Source organism: Lasioglossum baleicum, chromosome 19 (genome assembly GCF_051020765.1).
Source record: "Lasioglossum baleicum chromosome 19, iyLasBale1, whole genome shotgun sequence".
Classification (NCBI taxonomy): Eukaryota; Metazoa; Arthropoda; class Insecta; order Hymenoptera; family Halictidae; genus Lasioglossum; species Lasioglossum baleicum.
The window spans coordinates 3,362,571-3,368,325 of record NC_134947.1 but is presented as its reverse complement, the minus strand read 5'-3'; positions in this window follow the sequence as shown (position 1 = coordinate 3,368,325).

Here is a 5,755-nt window from a genome sequence, read left to right as displayed (position 1 = left end):
TATTCAATAAATAATAGTAATAATGTATAGTAGTAGTAAGTAGTAAGCAAAATAGTAAGTAGTAATATAAATAATGGTTTATTCAATATTATTTTGATATAAAAAATAATGAACTTTGGATGGTTTATTCAATACAAGTACGGGGTTGAAAGAGAGAGAGAGAGAGATTTGTAAAATCTGAAAAAAATTTTTTAAATTATCTGAAAACATGCGCGAGCTTGCCCGAAGGACCATCGTTGACTACAAAATATTTGAGAAACGCAAAGAAATTTTTTTAAAATTTTGAAGAACATACGTTCAATCTTCGGTATACGATGTACATTTTTTTCAGTGGGGGTAGAAGTTTGATTTCTAAGATTCCTGACAGTTTCGATAACCCTTTATATGGCTCAGTTCAATCAGATTGTCAGGGGATTATGTTACCGAACATAACATTTTGATAACTTCTATGATGGGGGAAAGCCCCATCCACTGCACTTGACAAACATTTTGATACTCGGCATCGACGACACACACTCTTTTAAAACATGTATCCCTTCACTCTTCTTAGAAAAAAATATGACGCAATGCTTGAAAGAAAGGGGGAGGGGTACCGCGAAACACGTTTCAAGGTGAACCAAGTGCACGTGTCCCCTGAAAAATATGTTGACTTTGCAAAATCGGTCTAATTTTTTAGAAAAAAATATGATGCAATATATGCTTGTGCAATACTGCTCTTAGAAACGTGTTCGAGTTTCGAAATATGATACCCTTAAAGATAAGGGTGATGACTCAGCAACTATTCCGCTCTAAGGTATGCCCTTGACCTAGATGATGTAATGCTTGAAAGAAAGGGGAGTACCGCGAAACACGTTCGAACATGTTTCGAAATATGATACCCCTTAAAGATAAGGGGTATGATGACTCAGCAACTATTCCACTCTAAGGTATGCCTTGATCTAGATGACGCAAGAAAGAAGGGGGTATCGCGAAACATGAAACCAAGTCCCCTGAAAAATATGTTGACTTTGAAAAAAATATGCTCGGTCTATTGCCGGAGGATTTTATGAACATGAGATACGCGCGGTAAAATATTCTGACATATACTTAGTTGAAAAAATATTACACAGAAAAGGAAATAAAGTATATGTAAAATGGCTGGGAATGGACGCATCACATAATTCGTGGATAGCTAAAACGAATATACTTTAATTATATTTTTTCTATTCGTATTTTAATTATGATAATTAATTTTTTCTAAACGACTATACTTTATATTGCGATAATTCTGCTTCAATTTCATTTTTCTGTAGGAATTGTATGTAATGTTGTAATAAAAAAAAATACAAAAGAGATATTCTCAAATAATTTTATTTTAATGAAGAGTAAAAAATGCGAGCGACGTGTGCAAAGCTTTCGTGTCAGCATTGAAGAAGGACGGTAGCCCCGAACAACTTGCAGACTGACTATTTAACATGTATAAGATAGACAGTACATTATAATCCACATTCGTCTTTACCGCGTGGTAGTGGCTGAATCGTTTCGGAGTCCACCCCAATCGGTACATTGCCACAACTTTTTCCGCGAATGAATTGACATTTTCTCGACCATTTTTTATGTTCTATCACCGGATCATCTTCTGTTTCCCATTCATGCAGTTGTAAGCCACACTCGAAACACTTCACCCAATCCTCCAAATCTATGTAGAAAAACCCTGCTGCGGCAAGATCTTTAGGATTGACAATATCATTATATCCCCAGTTGTCAAAACTCTGAAGTCTCTCATATTCAAAACGATAATCATGCGGTTGGTCTGGTAGGGATATTTTGCGAGCGAAGGACATCATATAATAAATATAGTCCGTAATTCATATAATATGTTTATTGAGCCATTCGCGAAATGTTATAACTTTGCTTAAACTACAATGATTGTGCTTCGATGAGTAACAGTGAAGCTGACATATATGATTATTAGTAACATTATATCCAGGATAATTTATTAATTCTTCATATTTTGGACAACCAAATACTTCTAAATTTACTGATTGTATTCCTAAATGTTGCAATAGTTGTTTTTCAAACGATCCTCCTTTGTAAGCAACTAAAGGATTCTCATAATTAGAAACAAAATTTTTTATCACATCATATATATCTGCTTGTCTGTATTTTTCATGTCCAAAATCCTTGAATGGAATTCCGTGTATGTAATTTCTAATGTAAGTAACAGTTCTTCTGTCTGCGTATGACAAATCGGAAAAATCCATGTTCAGTTTAAAATCGGCTTTTTCAAATGAACCATCATGCATATTTATTATTGCCAACTCTTCGCATAGAAATTTTTTGCCAACCATGAATCCGTCCAAGTCCAGGATTTGCATAATTTGATTCATCTAAATAAAAAAATAAAAAAAGTTTAAAAAAAAAAACAACGTTTCAATCATCTTGCTACCGCACGGTTGTTAACAAAATATTCCTTTCAACTTTGATTTGATATCATTCGTTAAATTTCCAGTTCTCAAAAATATAATTACACTTTGCATCCAACGATGCGATGTTCGCCCGTTTCGATGATGTTCAATATCGCGGACGGGGAATTGATCACCGGCCATCGCGCCACAACTTGACTAAATCTTTTCGTGTAAGTGAAACATACACGACTCGTTGTGTCGTTTCGCATTAAACGTACCACCAATGTTTTCAGCTCGATGGAGAAATGATCGCTCAAGTATGAATTTATAACGTGAGGCCAAGCTAAATTTTCAACGTTGGTGCTGTCATTTCATCTTTTTTCCTCGATACGTTCATTCCACAAGTCTAACGGACAGTATGCGAAAACCGTCACGTATGGAGCAATGAAGGATCTTACATGAAACAACACCAAAGATATCGCTTGAGCATCCGTTGATGCGCCACGGTATAATTATGAATACCGAATAACTTTTATCACGATAAAACGCTTGCAACGATGGAACGTTTGCGAAGACTATAATTCACATTCCATCGTGTCCTTATTGAATAACTTTTTACCATGACAAACGCTTGCAACGATGGAACGTTTGCGAAGACTACAATTGACATTCCATCGTGTCCTATTTATTCATTGCTACCCTTAAAGATAAGGGTGATGACTCAGCAGCTCTGCCCTTGGCCTAGATGACGTAAGAAAGAAGGGGGCGGTGCCTAACAGCTCTGTCCTTGGCCTAGATGACGTAATGCTTGTGCAATACCATTAAGTAACGACTCAGCAGCTCTGTCCTTGGCCTAGATGACGTAAGAAAGAAGGGGCTAAGACTCAGCAGCTTTGTCCTTGGCCTAGATGACGTAATGCTTGTGCAATACCAAAGGAGTATCATGTTTCATAGGGATTGTCCCCCCTCCCCGCGAAAAAATATGATGCAATAAAATATGATGTAATATATGCTTGCGCAATACCGCTCTGCGGTACCACCCCAAAGGAATTGTCAACAACAAATCCTGTGGGATAAGTAGTTTAGAAGATATTCGAGCAAAATGAGTTTAAAAACCATGTTTTCTCAATTTTCTCGGAAACCGTGGGTTGTACGAAAAAAAGTAATATGACATAAAAGATGTGCAATGAAAAAATCTAAAGGAATTGTCAACAACAAATCCTGTGGGATAAGTAGTTTAGAAGATATTCGAGCAAAATGAGTTTAAAAACCATGTTTTCTCAATTTTCTCGGAAACCGTTGTCCTTGGCCTAGATGACGTAAGAAAGAAGGGGGCGGTGCCTAACAGCTCTGTCCTTGGCCTAGATGACGTAATGCTTGTGCAATACCATTAAGTGATGACTCAGCAGCTCTGTCCTTGGCCTAGATGACGTAAGAAAGAAGGGGGCGGTGCCTAACAGCTTTGTCCTTGGCCTAGATGACGTAATGCTTGTGCAATACCATTAAGTGATGACTCAACAGCTCTGTCCTTGGCCTAGATGACGTCAGAAAGAAGGGGGCGGTGCCTAACAGCTTTGTCCTTGGCCTAGATGACGTAGTAATGCTTGTGCAATACCATTAAGTGATGACTCAGCAGCTCTGTCCTTGGCCTAGATGACGTCAGAAAGAAGGGGACGGTGCCTAACAGCTTTGTCCTTGGCCTAGATGACGTAATGCTTGTGCAATACCATTAAGTGATGACTCAGCAGCACTGTCCTTGGCCTAGATGACGTCAGAAAGAAGGGGGCGGTGCCTAACAGCTTTGTCCTTGGCCTAGATGACGTAATGCTTGTGCAATACCATTAAGTGATGACTCAGCAGCTCTGTCCTTGGCCTAGATGACGTCAGAAAGAAGGGGGCGGTGCCTAACAGCTTTGTCCTTGGCCTAGATGACGTAATGCTTGTGCAATACCATTAAGTGATGACTCAGCCGCTCTGTCCTTGGCCTAGATGACGTCAGAAAGAAGGGGGCGGTGCCTAACAGCTTTGTCCTTGGCCTAGATGACGTAATGCTTGTGCAATGCGGTACCGCTCTCCCGTGAATTGGAAAGTTCCTCAGAACCGCCTGAATTGAGAAGTGAATTAGAACCCGCCTATATATCCTACTTACATAAAAAATCGAAGCGACCTTGTTTTTTCTTTTTAATATTTTTCAATGTTCAAACATTTCAGCTGAATCGCCCAACGAGGAACGCTCAGAAGCCGCGGAGGTACCAGACCACGTCCTCTGACGAGGAACCCTGTGAGAAGTTCTCGAGGAGCAATAAGTCGCAGAGGTTGCCTTTGCCTGCGCCGCGACCCATAAGGGTGTGGATCCCCAGTTGACCTTGACGACTTTTCGATGGTCACGCCAAAAACGAAAGAGTGGCCGCTAGTAGAACCTAAGTAATAACATTTTCGTCCAGTAGGGGTGCTGGGTACATCTTCTACGGTTGAATGTCGCGGAGCACACAACAGCGCCTCGGCGGTGACAGCAGTCACTGCATTAGTAAATGTTGCCGGTAAGTCAGGCTTCATCAGCAAGCGTGACGTCACTATTCGGCTGACGATGACGTAGTGATGGTGTGCTCGAGGGAGAGTGTGTGTGGCACACACTCGACGCTCAGGCAGCGTGTTCGTGTGCCTAGCCGGATCGCAAGGGTTCGGTAGCTGACAGACCATTTCTCTACATATAATGCACATTTGAAACACCTACGTAGTCACAATCGCTACATAAAGGATCAATCTAGCGTGCATGGTGTGTAAGATGGCCCACTTTTGCGTTTTTGAAGCGTAATTTTCATTATTCGGCAGCAAGATGTCTGTTCGGGAGGCTCTGCAAGCAGGCTTGACATTGACCAGCCATACCGCGCGGCACACTCGCACAGTAACCGCTCGGGCAGCGTGTACGTGTGTCTAGGCGGATCGCAAGGTTTTGAAATGCTTCAAACCATTTCTCGTCCTCCGCCGCATCCTCCGCCGTATCTCTTCCGCCGCATTATTATTATTATCCTACATATTGTAAAAATTGAAACAATTAATTTAACAATAAATTATTAGGTTGGAACGTAAGTTCGTAGCGTTTTTAAAGAAAAATTCAAAGATAAAATTAAGATATTTATTCATACGTTTATAGAATAACATGTACATTATAAAAATTGATTTATTTAATAATAATTATAATATAAGTATTTAAATATATATTTTGTACTCGCGCAGAGGAATAGCAGGGGAACTCAAAGGGTAGTGTGATTAATTAAAATGTACCCATCCTATATAATTTATTTATTTTTATTAATAATTAAAATACAAGAGAGAGAGCGAGAGAGAGTGTGAGAGGGAAGGAAACG